Below are 21,765 nucleotides of genomic sequence, written 5' to 3' on the forward strand. Positions count from 1 at the left end.
AAATGGTGCTGGCAGAATTGGAAAGCCACGTGCAAAAGAATGAAATTCGAATGCTGCCTGTCACCATGTACCAAAATTAATTCAAAATGGATCAAAGACTTAAGCATAACACCTGAAACAATAAAATGCATAGAAGAAAATGTAGGTACTAAACTTACGGACCTTGGGTTCAAAGAGCATATTATGAATTTGACTCCTAAGGCAAGGGAAGTAAAAGCTAAAAATAAATGAACGGGACTATATCAAACTTAAAAGCTTCTGCACAGCAAAAGAAACCATCGACAAAAGAAAGAGGCAGCCAACTGAATGGGAGAAGATATTTGCAAACAGTGCCTCTGACAAGGGCCTGATATCCAAAATACACAACGAATTCATGCAACTCAACAACGAAAAAACAAACAACCTAATTGAAAAATGGGCAGAGGACCTGAAGAGACATTTCTCTAAAGAGGACATACAAATGGCAAATAGACATATGAAAAAATGCTAAACATCACTAATCATCAGAGAAATGCAAATAAAAACCACAATGAGATATCACATCACCCCAGTTAGAATGGCTATTATCAACAAGAGAAATAGTAACAAGCGTTGGAGAGGCTGTGGAGAATAAGGAACCCTCATACACTGTTGGTGGGAATGCAGATTGGTGCAGCCATTATGGAAGGCAGTGTGGAGGTTCCTCAAAAAATTACGAATAGAATTACCATATGACCCAGCAATCCCTCTCCTGGGTACCTATCCAAAAAATCTGAAAACATTTATACATAAAGACAAGCGTGCTCCAATGTTCATTGCAGCTTTATTTACGGTGGCCAAGACATGGAAACAACCAAAATGTCCTTCGATAGATGAATGGATAAAGAAGTTGTGGTATATATACACTATGGAATACTATTCAGCGGTAAGAAAAGATGAAATAGGACCATTTGTGACAACATGGCTGGATCTTGAGATTATAGTGCTAAGTGAAATAAGTCATACAGAAAAAGCAGAGAACCATATGATATCACTGATATGTGGTATATAAACCAAAATCAACAAGACAAACAAATGAGAAACAAAAACTCATAGACACAGACAATAGTTTAGTGGTTACCAGAGGGTAACGGGGGAGGAAGGTGGTAGATGTAGGTAAAGGGGATCAAATATATGGTGATGGAAGAACTGACTCTGGGTGGTGAACACACAATGGGATTTATAGATGATGTAATACAGAACTGTACACCTGAAACCTATGTAACTTTACTAACAATTGTCACCCCAATAAACTTTAATTTTAAAAAATGTTTGGCTAAGTGTATGATACAAAGAAGGTCCCCAAAAAAATCAGTTAATGATAGCTAATAATATTAATAATTATAGATAATTATAAATAATTATTGGCCCCATATCTATCGTTCAAGATCCCACTCATGTTCCACTATCTTAATGAAAACTCATACCCCACCAAATGCCTATGACCACTTCCTGAATTCCTCCAGGATATAGCGTCTAAACCACATGATGCAGTTCTTAATCATGTACTATAAGGAGTTATTCTCTAGGTAACATACGTGCAATTCCTGTCACCTCCTCTAGGAAGTCCTCCATGATATCTCTTCAGTCTCATCCAGGCTTAACCAATTAAGCTCCGTGCTTCCCTGGTATCCTGTAGCAAGTAGTACTGAATTATACATTTTAATTTTCTTGTAAATACCTTCCCTTCTATACTGTATCTTCTTGAGGGCAAAAACTGTATCTTACTCATCTCTCAGTCCCCAGGACTGGCACAGAACAGGTACTAGTGAACTAAACTGACCCATACTCATACTATAAATTCCTAGGATGGAAACTTGAGCATCCACAGGAAGAAGGCAGCATGTGTGCTATGTGAGCAAGCAACACCATCCTGACACAATGGAGAAATGGACAACGGAGCTGAGTGTTCAAAGCCAAGGGAACAGAAGACCCAGAGGGTGCAACATGCAAAAGTGCCAAGTTGTTCCAAGTAAGGCTAAATATTACATCACTACCTGCTCCTCAAACTGGAGGATGCAAAACAAGAGTACCCAATACATCTTTCTGAAGCAAGACATTTATTGAAAGTCTTGTTCTAGCTCTGCCTTTGCCATCGAATTTCTAAAGGGCTTTACCTGAGTGCATCTGCAGTACCCCTTCTTGGGTGGAAGAAAGCAGAGCTTTTTCAAAAAGTTCAAGCACCTCCTAGCCACCCGCTGCCAGCCCTGCTTGATGTCTTCCGGGTTTCCACTGTTGCTGGTGATGCTGTGGCTAGAGAGGGAGTCCCCAGGGTGACATTGGGAGGCTGGGCTAAGGATGGTGGTGCTGGAACCAGGGCTGTTTGGGAGTGGCGGTCCTGAAGCCTGGTCTGTGCTCGGAAGTGGTGTTCCTGGAGCCCCAGCACTGCTTGGGAGTGGTGGTCCTGGAGCCCGGTCTGTGCTCGGGAGTGGTGTTCCTGGAGTCCGGTCTGTGCTCGGGAGTGGTGTTCCTGGAGCCCGGTCTGTGCTTGGGAGTGGTGTTCCTGGAGCCCGGTCTGTGCTCAGGCGTGGTGTTCCTGGAGCCCCAGCAGTGCTTGGGAGTGGTGGTCCTGGAGCCCCAGCTGCCGGGAGTGGAGGGGTCAGAAGTGACGTTCCTGGACCCTCGGATGACCTCGGAAGTGGTGGTCTTGGATCCCATGCCGTATGGGGAGGTGGTGGTCCTGGACTCAGAAACGGTGGCGCTGTGCTCCAGGATGGCTCTGGGACCGGCAGACTCTTGGGGCTTCTGCCCTGGCGCATGGTCCATAGGCTGCTGCTCTGCCTGCTGGAAACCGGACCACTCTGATTGAACCTTCTGGGCTGGGGAGGACTGCGGCTCTGGAACTCAGGAGGATGGAAGGACTTTACCTTGATGGTGCGATACGGGGATTTTGGGTTTTGTGTGTGTAATAGGCGGTATGTGGCCATGATGTTATTGTATGTTTTGTTTGACAATGTGTCCTTGATATCTTCCCAATGAATGCCCAGATTCACCATCTGTTCTATTATCCCGGGGTCTATGACATCACCGGGTGGCTCAACGTAAGGTTTCAGTTCTTCCTCTTGGCCCATGTTTAACTAAGGATCTGGCATGATGGCCTTCAGATTTTCTCGCTGCTCAGGGATGAGGGTTAGCAGTTTTTTGAGGAAGCTTTCCACATCAATGGATAGATAAGATGGTACCACATACTGCCCTCTGACTACCTTATCCTTCACCCCTTCCGAGTCCTCTGCCTTGAAAGGCACGGCATTCGTAAGCATCTCGTAGAGCAGCACTCCCAGGCTCCAGATGTCCGTGGCACGACCATCATACGATTCGTCCAGGAACAGTTCTGGGGCTGCATGAAGGAGACTGCCACAAAACGTGCTGAGTTGATGTACATTGGAGGATGCGCCAAGTCCGAAGTCTGCAAGTTTAGCGTTCATCTGAGCGTCTAACCACGTTTTCTGGCTTCAGGTCCCTGTGAGCAACGCCCTCTCGTGGCAGTAGTGAACCGCTGACACCAGCTGCCGGAAGACGCGGGGGGCCGTGGCCTCCGACATGCGGCCGTGGCCAAGAAGGTAGCTCAGCATGTCCTCTCCAGGCACCAGCTCCATGACTAGGAAGAGGGATTCTGCCGAGCTGATCATGTGGAATAGTTGGACGATGTTCGGATGGTGCAAGTCTGCCATGCAGCGGACTTTGTGCAGGAGAGATCTGTGCGTTTCCTCGGAGACCCGTTGGTCGATGATTTTCACAGCCACCATCGTCTTCGTGAGAATGTGCTTGCCCAACACTACCTTGGCAAAGCTGCCCTCTGTGAGGCTTCCCTGGAGCTCCTAATGGGCACTGGGGGGCTCCTGGTCAATACGGATGTCTGTAAAGTCACGTGACGTGGTGACCCGCTAACTACGCTCACTGACGATACTAACGATGCTCTCCAACTGTGCGAACAAACAATAACTGTACTAACTACGCTGACTAAACATACTAACTGTATCGATAATATTACTGTGCTAATAGACAATAACTATACTAACTACGCAGTCTATATATACTATCAATATTACTAACTGTGCTAATAAACAATAATTGTGCTAACTACATTGACTAAATGCACTAACTGTACTAACTGTACTAACTGTATGTAAGTGTATGTAAATATATGTAAATATATGTAAATGTACTAACTGTACTAACAACACTAAAAATACTAAAACATTTAAAGAAAAATGAAAAAATAATAAGTAGTAACAAAATGAGACAAAGAAAACAAGAATGAAGGGACAAAACAAAACGGGGGGGAAAGAAGGAGAAAACAAGCTAAAAGGTCCAAGTCCAACAGGTCACCACAAATCAGCTTCCTGGGCTATAACGAACAGAAAGCTCAGCCCAGTCAGGACCTTATATAGCAGCTTTGGGTAGTTCCCTCACACTGGTGCTTTATGAGGTCAGGGCCAGAAACTGACCATATGTGGCTAAGGATAAACTACAGTGGTTTTCTCAGTTTGGGGTTTCAAGACCCCTTTACTCTGAAGAAAAGGGGGACCCCAAAGAAATTTTTATTTATGTGGGATATTAAAGACTGATATTTATTTATTAAAATTTAAAGTCTGTAGGATGCTTAAAAAAAAAAAAAAAAAAAGACGCGTATTAGAATGTTTTTCCAGGGGTGCATAGTGTTGCATTTTGAAAGCCCCTAAGATGATTTGTTTCCACTCCCTCAGCCAAGAAATAGTGCTGCCCTTTGAGAAGCATTACTTGGACGTATAATAAAGTAACTTTTTATGTAAAATGTTCATTTAAAAGGTATCTACGAGCAATTGTTCTATAAAACTACCTTGTGCTTATTAATACCGTAGCTTAGCTGAGTAGTTCCCTCAGAAAATACTTTCAGGTGTGTATTCATTTTCGATAAGTTCAGTTTTTTGTTTGTTTTGTTTTTAAATAAATGGAACCTTGTTAAAAGTGAAAAACAAACAAACAAACACATAAATAAATTCCTAGGATGTGGATACTGCTTTTTCATTGTCTTTGGCCACTCTCTAGTAAGGCTGAGCTTTCTGTTTAATGATGCCTCTTCCACTGGCCATCCTGCCCATGGGATAACCATTAGAACAACAAATCAGGTGGGAGGTTAATAACTGGGACAGGAAACAAGTTTCCATATCCAAATAATTTAGGGAATTCTTAATAGAATAGGTATTGCAGGATTTTCCAGAATTTGTCATATGGTAATATAAATTATGACTCTTCAAGAAGGGAGGTATAATGACAACTCAGTGTCTAACTACTGTCGGGGTGGGGGTCCTTACTATTGTGAGGGGTCTTGTTTCCATGTTATATTATTTTAGCAACACTGAAGAGACCAACATGGCCACGGCCCACCAGTGAAATTACTCAGAACTACTGGTTTATCAAAGGTCTCTGACCTTTAAAATCATATGGCTCTAATATGCATGTTCCTCTGAACTAAAGTTGTGATGTATGTAAATGTCATGGTTTACATACATATATTCTACTTCTTGTTTGTTTCCTTCAGAGTGTTTATTGCTCCTTCTTTCCTTCCTACTTTCCTTCCTTCTTTCCTTCCTTCCTTCTTTCCTTCCTTCTTTCCTTGCTTCCTTCTTTCCTTCCTTCCTTCTTTCCTCCTCTTCCTCCCTCCTCCCCTCTTTTCTTTTATTCCTTCCTTCCTCTCTTCCTTCTCAGCCTTCACCTTCTCCCGCTTCTGCCTCCCTCCCTCTCTCTAGCGCTCTCCCTCCCTGCCTCCATATTTCTTTTTGTTAATTCATTTATTGTGGTTCTCCGCCAACATACATACCATGAGAGAAGGAAGTTTATCTGTCTTTTTTGCCATCAAAATTCCAGAGCCTAGAACATCACCTAGTATAGAATTTAAGGCCTTGAAAGATATTTAGCAATAAAAGAAATGTCCCTTTTTGATTGTGCAAAATTTAAATAAATATGGATCAGACATCAGCCCCAAGTGATCTGTTTGCTGAGCTGACCCATTACTTGACTTTTTAAAGAAAATCACCTTGTTGTTTAGGCACACAGCATATCAGTGGAGTAAATCTCCTATTGAAACACCAAATAATTCCTAGACAAATTATATTTGCGAAAATAGGGAAATCCCTGAGGCCATGCATGAGGGTAAAGCACAAGCTCAGTGAAGTCAGGGCCTTGGTAGATGAGCCAGCTCCTCATCTTGTACAGAGAAAGAGGTGCCTTTTAATGGAGATGTAAAGCCATGATTGCTGGGCCCATGAGCATCATGGGCAATTTCTATTTTGCTTGGATTCCTTTTTCCAGTTTCAAATTGCATTTTGGGCTTTCTGTAAGATGCCCGACAAGAAATCTCTATTTCTCTTGTTGGTAAGTCATTGAGTATTTGTATTTGTCATTATCACTTAGGACCAAAGACCTAGTCAATCAGTGGATGAAAACACAATATGTGATGGTGTTCATATTCCATCACGTTGCAATAAAACAGATAAGGTTTTAGGGACTGATCCCCCTGCCCTTTCAAAAGATTTCTCCTAACCTGTGGCTATAGTTGACAACATCTATTCTAGCATCTCAGGAAACTGGCCAAAGTAATTTTTTTTCTGTCTCTTACTACAATAGCTTGAGTGGTCAGATACCGAAACATATACGACGTAGATTAAAGGAAATGGCAGCATTACACTGCAATGCCAGAGAAGCAATTATTGCAAGCAAGGACATTTACTAAAACATGCCTGTCTCAGAATGCACCTCAGCAGGAAAAATGATGTAAGACCTTCTGCCAGAGTCCATTTCTTTTTAAATATTACCAAGGCAGAGAAAGCTACTGGAGCTCACCAAAGAAGTGTATTTCTAAACAATATCTCTAGGAAATTTTTTTATTCACTTAATAATACATGTATTTTCACTTCTGGGCCTCTTAAGTTTTCTTAACTTTCCTAAATTCTTTAATTGGTACTGTATGGTGCAATTTCTATTGTCAGCACTTAACTCATGACAACTGCAGGGGCATTACCTAGAGAAGGCCAGCTGTGGCCATCAAGGTCAGGCCCCATCGGTCAGAAAAATGGGGATCTTCGTTACTTTGATTTAAAGATTAATATACAGAAGGAAATCTTATTTCCTTATGTCTCAGTTATTTGGAGATGGAAAGAGTCCTACATACTAAAATTTGGTACATTCAAAATCCATGTGTTGTAAACTACGTTCCAGTTTTTATTTAACAGATTGCAAAAGAAAAAGTAATTTAGCCATTTTAAGTTGAGGACTAATAGGACTGGAAAAACTCTGGAACCCAGGTAATATGCGTCGTTGATCAGAAGCATGATGTCTAGTGGGTGATGATTTTCGTGAGAGATGTCAGCACAAACATGCTACTTCCTATCCCCCCCCCCATGCCTTAACGGTTATACAGAAGGTGCCTGCAGATGTTTCTGAATTTTGTCTGTATGAGTAAATGAATGAAGGAGTGAATGAGTGATGCAGCGAGACAGGAAGTGGGGTGACTTTAAGCTTGAAGACATCTATTTCCATAGCCAGCACCTATCAACAATGAGGCATCATGGAATCAGAGAAAATGCCACTAAGTTATATATATTTGTTGAGAGGATTTTTCTCTACATCAAAGGGGTGAGTTCCATGAAATGAAGACCTCTCTGTTTTGCTCACCATAGTTTTATAAAAGCTCCAACATGATGTTTTTTGAATCCATACTTGGTTTTGCTCTGCAGCATTCCATTATAAAATTATTCATTATTCAATATTATCCCCCAATCCTCTACTTCTGAAAATGAACTGGTACCCATTGCAAAGGCGGTCTGCTCCCAGGTACTTTGCTGGACTCATCAGCCTCACTTCAAGGAAAGTGATCTGCCACGTCCAGAGCTAGCAGGGGTCTCTCAGGAATGAATGGTCATCTAAAATCTTATGGGCTTTATTGGGAAAGGGGGTTAGAGAAGATTGTATAGACTTCTAAGATAATATTTGGCAATCAATATTTTCGCTGACATTCCACATCAGTCTCAACTTTTGGTCTCTCAGATTCTATTTTTTTCAATTGCTCAGAGAAAGCAGACTGGGCAGCAAATGTGTCCACCCAGAATCTGATGGACACTGAGAACCTAACAGAAAGGCAACCATGCACATGAGATAGGAGGCTTTGTGCCTCTGCTCCAAGAGCTTCCGTCCGCTTGAGGAGACAGATTGATTATCCTTCAGACACACAGGAAAAAAAGTGAAAATAATCACAGGGCAATCTATACACTAAAATGCAGTGTTGTCTTTAAATATTCTTATTATGATAAAACTAATACATGAGCGGCCGGATGCCTCAGTTGGTTAAAGTGTGAGCTCTCAACAACAAGGTTGCCGGTTCAATTCCCACATGGGCTAGTGAGCTGTGCCCTCCACAACTAGATCGAAGACCACAAGCTGTCACTGAGCTTCAGAGGGATGGATGGCCGAATGGTTCAGCTGGCTAGAGCCGAGCTCTCAACAACAAGGTTGCTGGTTCAATTCACGGGATGGTGGGCCACGCCTCCTGCACCTAAAGATTGAAAACAGCGACTGGACTTAGAGCTGAGCTGCGCCCTCCACAACTAGATTGAAGGACAACTACTTGGAGCTGATGGGCCCTGGAGAAACACACTGTCCCCCTATAGTCCCCAACAAAATTAAAAAAAAAAAAAAGAAAGAAAGAAAAATTAAAGTTCACTTTGACATTAAATTACTTTTGCACACTTATGTGGTATTTAGAAGATGAAAATAAACTATTAAAAAAAACTAATACATAAGCAATGTAAACATTTTGAAGAAAATAAGTAAGAGAATGGAAAACAAATGGTAGTGCCACGATTCAGAAATTTTAAACTATTAACATTTTGATATGTTTCCCCAGTATTTTTTGTGCCCACCTGCGTGTGTGTAAGGATGAGAATTAGGATTATGTTCATTTTAATTCTGTAACCTGGATTTTTTCACTGAGCATAACATGAATGTTTGTCTGTCATTCCTTCTCACCTCTTAGGGCATCCCATTACTGGAAGTGATCTGTGGCTCCCAGTGGTTCCAGTATAATCATCCCACAATAGGGCTTTCTCAAAGCATTTGTGCCCACGTTCAAGGCCACTGGTCATACGAAAACCTAGTGGAATCTGAGAAGAGTTCATCCTGGGATGCAGATCTGAAACAGTAGTTTAGAATGTGAAGATCACAGCTTTTACTCTGCACATCTCAGTTTTAGCATCTGTGTTCATTCGGTCTGTAACGACTGGTTCTGCGCTTACTTCCATTGTCATTCCGCCTCCTCCCACTGTCCTAGGCAGGTCACCCAGCCTTCTCTCTGTTCTTCTTGTTATGGAAACTTTATTTATGAGGAGTGGCTAAAACTGTCTTTGTTCAGAAAGTTGTCCTATACTTCATTAATTAAATCCAAACGTACATTACAACAGATGCTTTTTCATGTTGAGTTACGCATGATTCCACTACCTGCTACATATGCTGGGTCTTTTAAATGGCTAGAATCTTGACAGAGTTCTGAAGAGCAGGAAGGAAAAAAAAAAGGAGGGACAACAATGCTAACAGTATAATCATAAAATTTAGTCTTTCAATTCAGTGCTTTAGTTAGTTCCATGTTTACTTTTTCTCATCTAAAGGTGCGTTTTCATTCATTATCACATAAACTTCCTTTATATGGATTTTGCCCCTGGTTCCTGGTACAGAGCTTCTAAAAACACTTGCAATTCCGTGAGCAGTAGAAGTGTCTTCTTACGTGAATGAGATAACTCAAGGTGGCGCCCCTAGACAGCTTCCCTAGTGTTAACTGGGCTGGTCAGCAGGAAGACCGACAGGTGTTTAGAGGATTAGGACGTGGCCCAGCCCCACCTCTGGGGAGAGCAGAGAGCTGGAGACCGAGTTCAATCCCATTGCCATCGAGCTAATGAATCATGCCTACATAATGGAACTCCAGTAAAATCTCTAGACAACAAAGCTCAGTGGAGTTTGGTGAGAGGTGACCATGATGTGCCAGGAGGGTGACACCCCCTGAGTCCACAGGGAGAGGGCACAGAAGCTTTGTGTTTCCTCCAAGACCTCACCCTGTGGACATCTTTATAATACAACTGTCACCATAAGCACTGCTTTCCTAAGTTCTGTGAATGGTTCCAGCAAATGATCACACCAAGGGCATTGTAGGAACCTCACGGATTGGTGGCCCATTGGTCTCATGTGTAGGTGGCCTGGAGACCCCCAGTGCTTGGTTCTGAAAGGCAATCTTGTGGACTGTACCCCTAAACCTGCGGTGTCTGATGCCAACTTCGCGTGGTTAGCGTCACAACTCAATTATATTGCAGTATATTCAGTTGGGATGAAGATAAGGATAGGTCCCAACTTTCTGATGTAGGAATTATGTTTCCAGTTTTACAGAGGGGAACGCTAATGTTTAGGAACATTAAGTAATTCTCATCGGGTAATACAGGTACTAAGTGGCAAGTCTAAAATTTAAAGCCAGACCTGTGAGATTCCTAGGTCTGTGATCTTTCTGCTTCATGCCAACACGCTCTAACATTCACAAAGGTCAGATATTACAAGTGCTTATCCCAGTGCCATTACCAGAAATGGTGCTGAAAATACAGCTGCTGAGGGAAACGTTTTTGGTCCTGGGGCTTCAGTCTCCTTAGTGTGAGAAGTATTCATGGTGATGCCATTTTGCAGAATAAACTTGCAAGTGCTCAGACAAATGAGACTGCTGGGATGTAGCTGGCATAAACAGTTTTCTCACATAGCACAAAGGTTTCCTGGTTTCGTCTAAGGAGTGAGACTTCCACAGTCTTGAGTGATAATCAATAATTACTGAGGGCTTGATGTTCAAGGCCACTGTGTTAGGAGAAAGTAGGAGCTAAGGTCCCTGCCTCTGAGCAGCTAACAACCTAGTTAGGAAGACAGATCAAAGCAGAGGACGATAACTAATGTAGACAAAAGCATCATCTGAAAGAAGATATTCTTGAGGGTTAGAGTGTGTGTAGAGGCTTCCTGGAGGAAGGAGACCTGAAGCTGGGCCTTGAAATGTGTGGAGGAGTTTTAAAAGATTGACTTCCCAGATCGGAGGAGAGCAGTGTAATTGAACTGGCCCAGGACAGGGTCTGTAGTCCAAACAACAGTGAGTGTGACAATGACGACGATGATGGTCATTCAAGCCATTCTGCAGCTTGTAGAGAGGTACACTCCTTGTTAGAGTGCCGGGAGTAAAACAGCCAAATACGTGTTTTGAAATGAAACATACACTTAATTTGGTTCCTAAAGGCCTTTGAATTAGAGGCACTTTTATACCTAGAAGGAAGATTAGCCCCGCACAAATGGGAGAGACCCCTGTTAAGGGTGAAATATACCTGTAGATGCCCTGAATGGAGGAGGCATCATCATGTGATAAGGAAAATCCCAAATACTGTGGCTTACAAAACAAGGAAAGGATTGAATGTGATGCAGCTTTAAGCTCCTTAGATCACCATCCCAGAGTATTAGGAAAATGCTAACTCGGTGCCAGTGTCTCCAGACTACAGTGAAGAACCACCCTCTTCTCTCTCCCGCTGACACCATGGGCTCAGGCAGGGCTGCCCGACGCTGTGTACCATGCACAGGCCCCAATGGATTTAAGCCAGTCACAGACTCCTCTTTCTTTGGCCACAATGATTGATTCAAGGTGGACATGTGAACAAATCTGAGCCACTAAGAAAAAGGGCATATGAGGATTTGTGCAGGAACAACCAGAGGGGACCCTTCCCCTGCCCTTGAACAATGAGGTTCAAGGCCAGCTATGAGCTTGCAGCTAGCCCCAGCCATTTGTGAAAAAGAAAAGAGATCTAGGAATGGAGACGGAGCAATGTGCAGAGTCTGAAGATGAACCCGACACTAGGAAAGGGAGAACCAGAGCCAAAACTGGGTGCTGGTTACATGTGTTACTGGCTCAAGCTCTGCCTGAACACAGAAATGTTTCTGAATCTTTCAGTTTTGTGAGCCAAGAACTGCCCTCCCTAACCCCCCCCCCCCCTTTATTTTTGGTTAATTTGATTTGAGTTATTTTTTCTCTCTCTTTTACAGCCAATATGTCCCTAAATGGTGATGGCAGACAAACAGGCTCTGAGATTACTTAATTTGTTTCAGTTTACTGCCTGAGAATATTCACTCCACGTATTAAACCATTTGTATAAAACAAATACCTACCAATATTTTCTAAGCAGAATTTACTATGGATATTTGCATTTCATCCTATATATAGAAATCTGACATGTAAATATCTGTCAAATCTGTCAGATCACAATGGTTACTGCACAATGATTACTGCACCTGCTTTGGGGGAAACCACCACAATGGGAAAGAATCTGAACTTTTAAATCAGATGGACATGGGTTAAGTCATGGCACTGCCAATTCCTTTTCTGTGAGTTTCAACAAGTCATTTAACGTCTCTAAGCCTTATAAAATGATGGCATGAGTGCCAAACTTATAGGGTCACCGTAAGGACTAAATGGGATGAATGCACAGCAAGGGTTTAGTACAGGGTCTGGAATATTGAAAAGGTGCAATTGATGACATGCAATAATGAAAACGTACAATAATAAAAACGTAGGAATCATTCAAATCATAATTACAACTTACAGTAATTACAGCCAAGGTCCATTCTCAAAATAAAGACAGTGTGAGGTTTTCAAATGGCCTCCAAACTTCTACTACTTCTTTATTCCTTCTTTTGTGTAAGCGGATCAATATGGAAGCTAAAAGGCAACAAAGAGACAAGAGCTTGGCCTGGAGTGGAAAACACTGCCCCCCTCAGACCCCACCCTCACTAAACCCTGAGGCTTCTGGAAAAAAAAGGGTAAACAAAGCTCTGTATGATATTTCATCTAAGGTGAAAATAGGTTTCCTGGGATGAAACCAGTACGAAAAGCTGCTTTTCACTGTAGGTGAAATTCTTTGCAGATTCTATGTAGAATAAATTTAGATCGCAACATTCACTAGCCAACAGATACTACACAGAGCCTAAATTGAATAAAAACCTAACACCAGGCAACGCCAACGAATGCAGTCTTCACTCAAGCTGCTTTTTTATCATTCGTTTGCTTATTTCTTCCAGTATAGAGCCTTTGGGTTGAGTCTCGAATCATTTTTCCTCCTACGTGAGAATGCTTCAGAAGCAACGTTTGGGGTCAGAAAGAGATGCAGATGGAGAGAGTTTGTTTGAGGGAGGCTGCTGACAAAACTGGGTAGAACCTGGCCAAATCTGACCTCTCTGAGGACTCGTGTTTACCAAATGCCCAGAAACCAATGTATGTGACAGAATACCAATGTCTCACTTTCCAATTAAATGAGAAATAAGGGGATCACACACGTTCTTGTGACCGGCACCCTCCTCCCCGCACACATACTATGTGAAGGCCAGTAAAAATCAGAGGCATCCACCCCCATGCAGTGTGGCGGACTGCAGTGAAGGGGAGTTGGGGAAGGTTTGGAGGCAGTGATCCTGGAGCTAAGATCTAAAGGATGACTGAAAGGTAGGAGATGAAGAAAGAAGAGGGCTGGTGGGGAGTTGGTAGGGAGAGGGAGGCAGGGCAGAGTGGCCTACAATTCCTCGTTCTTCAGGCTCATAAACCATATGCCTAGAAGCTGGATGCTATTTCCACAACAGAAAAACTTTCCTCAAAGTCCAGACCAGGTATGCTTGGGCACCTTTTCCTCTGGACATCACTAGGAAGGCTAATGTCACTGTCACCCTCGGTGAGTATAACCCTGAGTAGCATGTGATTTGTTGAAAAATCAAACCATTCTTGCTGGCCTAGAATATTTTCTGTCTTTGACTGTGTACGTATCTACCCTGATCTGTTATGTGTCAGAGGGCAATTAGATATTTGTTATGGCCAAGTTCCTATCGCGGGGACACATTCCTTGATGTATATACGTGCATTACCTATATGATGACTTCTGAAAATCAGAAGGAAGACTCCTCAGATTTGAGGGCCAGTGAGATGTAACAAGCCAAGAGCTCACTGCAGGCAGTTCTCCTGTATTTTAATAATTGTCCATAGAAGGTGTGGTATCTCTTGTGGATACCACACCTTCTATGGACAATTATTCACTCATTCTTCGTTTGCTCACTGGTAAGTTTACCATACAGGTATCCTATCCCACAGAATACAGCTAAGATGCTGAGCGAAAGGTAGGCAAAGTCATGGCCCTAAAGAAATTCACAGTCCAGTGAAGGAGACAGATAATAATCGAGGCGTCAAGGACTTAAATGTCAAATTAAAACTGTAATAACACTATATATAAATAAAAGACTACAGAATAGTGGTGGCAAGAGAGAGAGGGGAGAAGGTAAAAATAAGGAGTACAGACACTTTCCATGTGACAGTAAAACAGTGAATTTCAGTCCAGATAGGGTGAGTAGAACCACCTCAAGTCAGACAGCACAATTGCAAAAGTGGTTACAGTTTTCTGCGAACCAGGGAAGGATGCAGAACCTGACTATAAAATAGGGCTCAGCTTTTAAACCTGAGGCTTGAGTGGAATTATTCTGGACATGTAGCCAAATTCATCAGCATCCCGTATCGTAGGCTAGTGACCTCAATGAGCCAGAGGTGGCCAATCTGCACTCCTTATTTGGGAAAAGTGTCTTTATAACCTGAGCAGTTTGGAAAGAAGCTTAGAGTTGGTAAAAAAAAAAAAAAAAAAAAAAAAAAAAAAAAAATATATATATATATATATATATATATATATATATATATATATATATATATATAAATTATATATAAATATGTATAAATATATATATATATATATGTATTAAAAAAGCACCTCACAGTATTAACAACTCTGTATTTGGCTTTAAAAGATTTTTGAATCATAGTAATTTGTGTGTGTGTTTGTGTCTCATGTATGGAAGTGCTTCCCAACTTTAAAGAGTATACCAGAGTTGCTAACTGGAAGGACTTAGAGCCCTCTATGAGGCAATAATCTCATAAGAAATTTAGGATTTTTTGCATATATTTGATATTCTTGAATCTCTGTAATAAGTATAACATCTATTTTTACAAAAAATGCTTTTGGAGAAACAGTGAAATGTAGAACTTATACATGAAAATATGATTTCTTAGCAACATGAAAACAATATAGACCCCAATCAAGTTTTCCTTTCAAATAAAAACACTAGATGAAGCAGACCTCTTCTTTATCAAGCAAACTTGGGGACATAAGGAGAAAATTCCCAAGGACTGAGCAACTGAGATTCCTGCTGCCAGTTCTGATTCTCCAAGAATAAGGAAACTCACAAACACCTGTAATACCAATGTTACTACAACTTTGATTCTAACAAAAAGAATATATTTTTAAGTACAGTCCTCCTTTCCTGTTATTCTCAGATTTCCTTCTCTTTGAGGAAACCGAGTCCTGAGCTCTATATTTAATGTTCGTTTTCCAGAAACATACCAGCACTGAGGAAAAGTGCTTTGTGATGGAAACTTTGAACATAAAATAAAATTTTCTTTGGCATGCTTATGTCACACAGACCTAAACAGAGTTTATAATTCATATGGAGGAATTGGATATTTTGCACACTTTTATCATCAAATCCCTGTATGGCAGGAATCCGAAGGAAACATGGTACAGTAAATGTGTTATGTCAAAAGCTGTCTTATGTGGAAAGAGAAAGCTAGATTTCTTAATCTAGCTTTCATGTAACTCAAAATATGCTCTGAACCTGTCACTATGCATTGGGTTCAGATAATGTAGTCGTCATCATGATGAGGGTCACGGAGGTCGGAATCTGACATCAGGGCTGGTTGGAATCCCGATCCCTGTCCTGACCTTGAGGTAACCTTCAGAAAGTCCTTTGAACTTTGAAGGCTCCTTTCCTCATCTGCAGAAGAATGCAACAGTGAATCCTATTTAAAGGGTCTATTGTGGGGAGTAGACTATGTGTTGTATAAAATGTTTGGCTTAGTGTGTTTGGATCAAAACGGTGGCCTAAGGTGAGCCTCTGGAAACCTCCCCTGGAATTTGCAACAAATTGAACAACTGTAACTCCACAAAGGACTCCCTGCACAGAGACAAGCAAGACCAAGAGGCTCACTGCTGAATTCACCCGAAGGTCAGCAAATTGCCCGAGCGGGGGAAGAGGGAAGGGAGAATTGTGGAGACGGAGCCATGCAGGTGCAGGATGCAGACCTAGCTCAGTGCTCCAAGTTCACTGCATCCCAGAACTACCGCAGCTGCGGGAGAGGGAAGAACTCAGACTGCTAGGGCTCCGCTTATGGCTCACAGGGCTGAGGGGACAGAAAATCATATGGCTGAACCCAACTGTCATGCGGGGTGTCATGTGGTGTCTCTGCTCCCGCTCCCCACATAAGAATGCAGGATATGGTGAGGCCAAAAAGGAACACCCACGGAGCCATACATAGGGGAGTCATACCACTATTGTCTCTCTGGCGGCTGGGTTGGAGACACAGGAAGCATGAGCCACACTGCTTCCTGCCGTCCACTCTCTCTCTCTGCCAACCAACCTCACTTGCTAACTGCAATCCACTCTTGCTACCTCAGCCACCATCTTCTGCTAGCCCCCATTTTCTGCTAGCGTAGCCATGGCGGTTATATTAGTGGCCAATGGCTCACTGGCTACAGCTGATGACCAACTAGCCACATAGATGTCCATCCAATCACAGTTGATGGCCATTTACTACCTGAGCCAGCACCTTTCTATGTGAGGCCGAGAGCCTGGAAACTCCTCTCTGGGGCTCTGTCCCGACACCAATGCTCACGGCAGAGACCTCGGAGCAAAGACTGAGAGAAGAAGGCTGAAAATGGTGGTTTCAGCCATAACTGCTGAGCAGAGAACGGAAGACTTAGGCACTGAAACCACCCACCCCCTCCCTACCCTCCCTGAGCTTGCCCCGCCCCCACCTGCCCAGTGTGAGAAACAGAACAGTAGCAGTGTCAGATCAAAAGAACAGAATATTTGTAGTCCTGAGAACTGTGTTCTGCAGACACAGATTCGCAGCCCAACTAGTTCCGGCAAAGGGGAGGGAGCTGTGGAAGCAGGACTGGCTGTGGTGGTGGTCACCGCCGTTACTCTGAGCCACCTCACAACCCACCCTGCCCCTATCCCCACCTATCTGGGTGGATCCCTGCAGGAGTAAACAGAACTGCTGAAACACACAGGCTCTGAATCTGGTGCAGGAAGAGCTTTGGAACTTCAAAAGCTCTCCACATCCCCACACGAACGCGAAGCCTTATGACCCAGGCGAACTGTTCACAGAGGAGAAGCCCACCTTCCAGGGAATCCCCATTGTGTGAGAAGCTGGGATAGTGCAGAGAAAACATAACACTCCAGTGTGAGAAAGGAAAAAAAGCTACAGTCAGAGAGAAAATAAAACATTCTACCAACACGTACTGGAAAACAAAAGAAAGACCTCTTCCTATCAATCTGATGCAGAACTGACTCCTGTAGATGTCTAGGAAGAGAAATAATAAATCATCAATTGCCATGAATAACCAAGGCAACAAGACAGCTCAGAAAGAAAGTGAAAAGCTTATAGAAAAGGAACTTAACGATATGGAAATATGTGACCTAAATGACAGAGAATTCAAGAATGCAGTTCTGAAAAAACTCAGTGAGATGCAAGAAAACATGGAAAGGCAGTTTAAAGAACTCAGAAACACAATCAAAGAGCAACATGAACATTTTACCAAAGAGATTGAAAGTTTAAAAAAGAACCAAATAGAATTCCTGGAGATTAAGAACTCAATAGAAGAAATGAAGAATGAAAGAGCCAGCTTAGGTAATAGAGTTGACCAGATGGAGGAAAGAATCAGTGACATCAAAGACAAAAACCTGGAAATGACACAGATGGAAGAAGAAAGAGACTTGTGACTTAAAAGAAATGAAAGAACTCTACAAGAACTTTCTGACTCCATCAGAAAGAGCAAAATAAAAATAATGGGCATATCAGAAGGAGAAGAAAGAGACAAGGGAACAGAGAGTATATTCAAACAAATAGTCAACAAGAACTTCCCAAACTTGTGGAATGAACTGGATCCTCGAATCCAAGAAGCAAATAGAACACCTAATTATCTCAACCCCAACAGGCCTTCTCCAAGGCACATTGTATTGAAGCTGTCTAAAATCAACGACAAAGAAAGAATCCTCAAGGCAGCCAGGGAAAAGAAGACGGTAACCTACAAAGCAAAGCCCATTAGATTAGCATCACATTTCTCAGCAGAAACTCTACAAGCCAGGAGGGAGTAGAACAAAATATTTAAACTATTGAAAGAGAGAAATTATGAACCAAGAATAATATACCCAGCAAAGACATCCTTTAGATATGAAGGAGGAATAAAGACCTGTCCAGACATACAGAAGCTGAGGGAATTTTCTAATACACGACCTGTACTACAAGAAATACTAAAGGAGGCTATTCGACCACCATCAACAGGGACAATTTGTGGCAACCAAAACATAAAAAGGGGAAGAGTAAAGGCCTGAACCAGAATATGGGAATGGAGAAAGCAAGCATGCTGAAGAAAATGGAATACTCCAAATATCAAACTTTCTTTTATATAAACTTCATGATAACCACTCAAAAAAATCCAGAACTGAAATATGTACTGTAATAAAAGAAGAAACAGAGGGAAAATCATACAATACTACCACACAGAAATAATAGACAACAACAAAAAAGACAAAGAAACAATGGAGACACAGTCTTACCAGAAAACTAAAGATAGAATGATAAGAAATCCTCACATATCAATAATCACCCTAAATGTAAATGGACTGAAGTCACCAATAAAAAGGCACAAAGTAGCATATTGGATCAAAAAACTAAACTCAACCATATGCTGTCTCCAAGAGACACATCTCAGCTACAAGGACAAGCATAGACTCAAAGTGAAAGGGTGGAAATTGACACTCCAAGCAAATGGTACCCAGAGAAAATCAGGTGTAGCCATAATGATATCACATGAAACAGACTTCAGGGTGAAAAAGATAACAAGAGACAAAGATGGACATTTCATAATGGTAAAAGGGACTATACAACAAGAAGCTATAACAGTCATCAATATTTATGCCCCCAATCAGGGAGCACCGAAATATACCAAGAAACTACTAACAGAACTAAAGGGAGAAATTGACAAAAACACAATTATACTAGGGCACCTAAATACATCATTGACAGCTATGGATAGATCATCGAAACAGAAAATAAATAACGAAATAGCAGCCCTAAATGATACATTAGATGAAATGGACGTAATTGACATATATAGAGCACTTCATCCTAAAACATCAGACTATACATTCTTTTCTAGTGTACATGGAACATTCTCAAGGATAGACCATATATTGGGACATAAAATCAGCCTCAGCAAATTTAAGAAGATTGAAATTATACCAAGCATATTCTCTGATCACAAGGCTTTGAAACTGGATAGCAACTGCAAAAAGAAAGCAGGAAAAAAACACAAATACATGGAGATTAAACAACATACTTTTAAAGAACGACTGGGTCAAAGAAGAAATTAGAGGAGGGATCCAAAGATACATAGAAACAAATGACAATGAAAATACATCCTACCAAAATTTTTGGGATGCAGTGAAAGCAGTTTTAAGAGGGAAATTTATATCATTACAGGCCTATCTCAAAAAACAAGAAAAATCCCAAATAAATAATCTCATGTTACACCTTAAAGAACTAGAAAAAGAAGAACAAGTGAAACCTAAGGTCAGCAGAAGAAAGCAAATAACAAAAATCAGAGCAGAACTAAATGAAATAGAGAACAAAAAGACAATAGAAAAAATTAATGTGACAAAGAGCTGGTTCTTCGAAAAGATTAACAAAATTGACAAACCCTTGGCTAGACTCACTAAGATAAAAAGAGAGAAGACACTAATTAACAAAATCACAAATGAAAAAGGGGAGGTTATCACGGACACCACAGAAATACAAAGGATCATCCAAGAATACTATGAAGGACTATATGCCACCACATTCAATAACCTAGAAGAAATGGACAAGTTGTTAGAAACATATAGCCTTCCTAAGCTGAACCATGAAGAACTGGAAAATCTAAACAGATGGATCACCAGTAATGAAATTGAATCAGTCATCCAAAACCTTCCCAAAAGCAAAAGTCCGGGACCAGATGGCTTCACTAGTGAATTCTACCAAACCTTCAAAGAGGATCTAATACCAATCCTGCTCAAATTCTTCCAAAAAAATTGAAGAAGAGACAGTACTACCTAACTCATTTTATGAGGCCAACATTACCCTGATACCAAAACCTGGTAAGGAAAATACAAAAAAAGAAAACTACAGACCAATATGTCTGATGAATACAGATGCAAAAATCCTTAACAAAATTCTAGCAAATCGAATACAACAATGCATTAAAAAGATTATTCATCACGACCAAGTGGGGTTCATCCCTGGGGCACAAGGATGGTTCAACATCTGCAAATCCATCAATGTGATATATCACATAAACAAAATAAAGGACAAAAATCATATGATTATATCAATTGATGCAAAAAAAGCATTTGACAAGCTACAACATCCATTTATGATTAAAACACTTGATAAAATGGGTATAGAAGGAAAATACCTTAACATAATAAAGGCCATATATGACAAGCCCTCAGCTAATCTCATAATTAATGGTGAAAAACTGAAGCCCTTTGCTCTACGTTCAGGAACACGACAGGGCTGTCCCCTATCACCTCTGCTTTTCAACATCGTGTTGGAAGTCCTTGCCAGAGCAATCAGGCAAGAGAAAGAAATAAAAGGCATCCAAATTGGGAATGAAGAACTTAAATTATCACTCTTTGCAGATGGCATGATGCTATATATAGAAAACCCTAAAGACTCCACCAAAAAGCTATTAGAAACAATCAACGAATACAGTAAAGTTGCCGGCTACAAAATCAATGTACAAAAGTCCATTGCTTTCCAATATGCTAACAATGAAATCTCAGAAAATGAAATTTAAAAAAATTCCTTTAGCAATTGCAGCAAAAAAGAATAAAATACCTAGGAACAGACTTAACCAAGGATGTGAAAGACCTATATGCCGAAAACTATAAGACATTTGTAAAAAAAATTGAAGAAGACACGAAGAAATGGAAAGACATTCCGTGCTCATGGATTGGAAGAATCAACATAGTTAAAATGGCCATATTACCCAAGCAATATACAGATTTAATGCAATCCCCATCAAAATCCCAACGGCATTTTTTAAAGAAATAGAACAGAAATCATCAGATTTGTTTGGAACCACAAAAGACCCCGAATAGCCAAAGCAATCCTAAGAAAAAAGAGCAGTGCTGGAGTATCATGCTCCCTGACAGTTTAGCTTGTGCTACACGGCAACAATAATCAAAACACCATGGTATTGGCAGAAAAACAGACACTCAGACCAATAGAATAGAATTGAGAACCCAGAAATAAACACACATATATATGGACAGAGATAATACAAAGAAGGCAAAAACATACAATGGAGAAAAGACAACCTCTTCAATAAATGGTGCTGGGAGAATTGGAAAACCACATGCAAAACAATGAAATTAGACTGCTATCTGTCATCATGTACCATAATTAATTCAAAATGGATTAAAGACCTGAAAATAAGACCTGGTACAATAAACTGCTTAGAAGATAACATAGGTACTAAACTTAGGGGCCTTTGGTTCAAAGAGCATTTTATGAATTTGACTGCAAAG

General features: G+C 41.2%; 1 long non-coding RNA gene and 1 pseudogene across 1 annotated transcript in view; both read right to left on the reverse strand.

Moving 5' to 3' along the window:
• The window catches only part of LOC141571106 (uncharacterized), a 230,181-nt gene that overhangs the window by 128,511 nt on the left and 79,905 nt on the right, over window positions 1–21,765 (reverse strand). The window contains exon 3 of the long non-coding RNA XR_012495677.2: window positions 12,654–12,769. This is a non-coding gene — a long non-coding RNA (uncharacterized LOC141571106). The remainder of the gene's footprint in view (window positions 1–12,653; window positions 12,770–21,765) is intronic.
• LOC148755024 (serine/threonine-protein kinase MARK2-like) lies at window positions 2,311–9,299 on the reverse strand (annotated as a pseudogene).

The sequence above is a fragment of the Rhinolophus sinicus genome, chromosome 16 (genome assembly GCF_057876585.1).
Source record: "Rhinolophus sinicus isolate RSI-liver-muscle chromosome 16, RSI-T2T, whole genome shotgun sequence".
Lineage (NCBI taxonomy): Eukaryota > Metazoa > Chordata > Mammalia > Chiroptera > Rhinolophidae > Rhinolophus > Rhinolophus sinicus.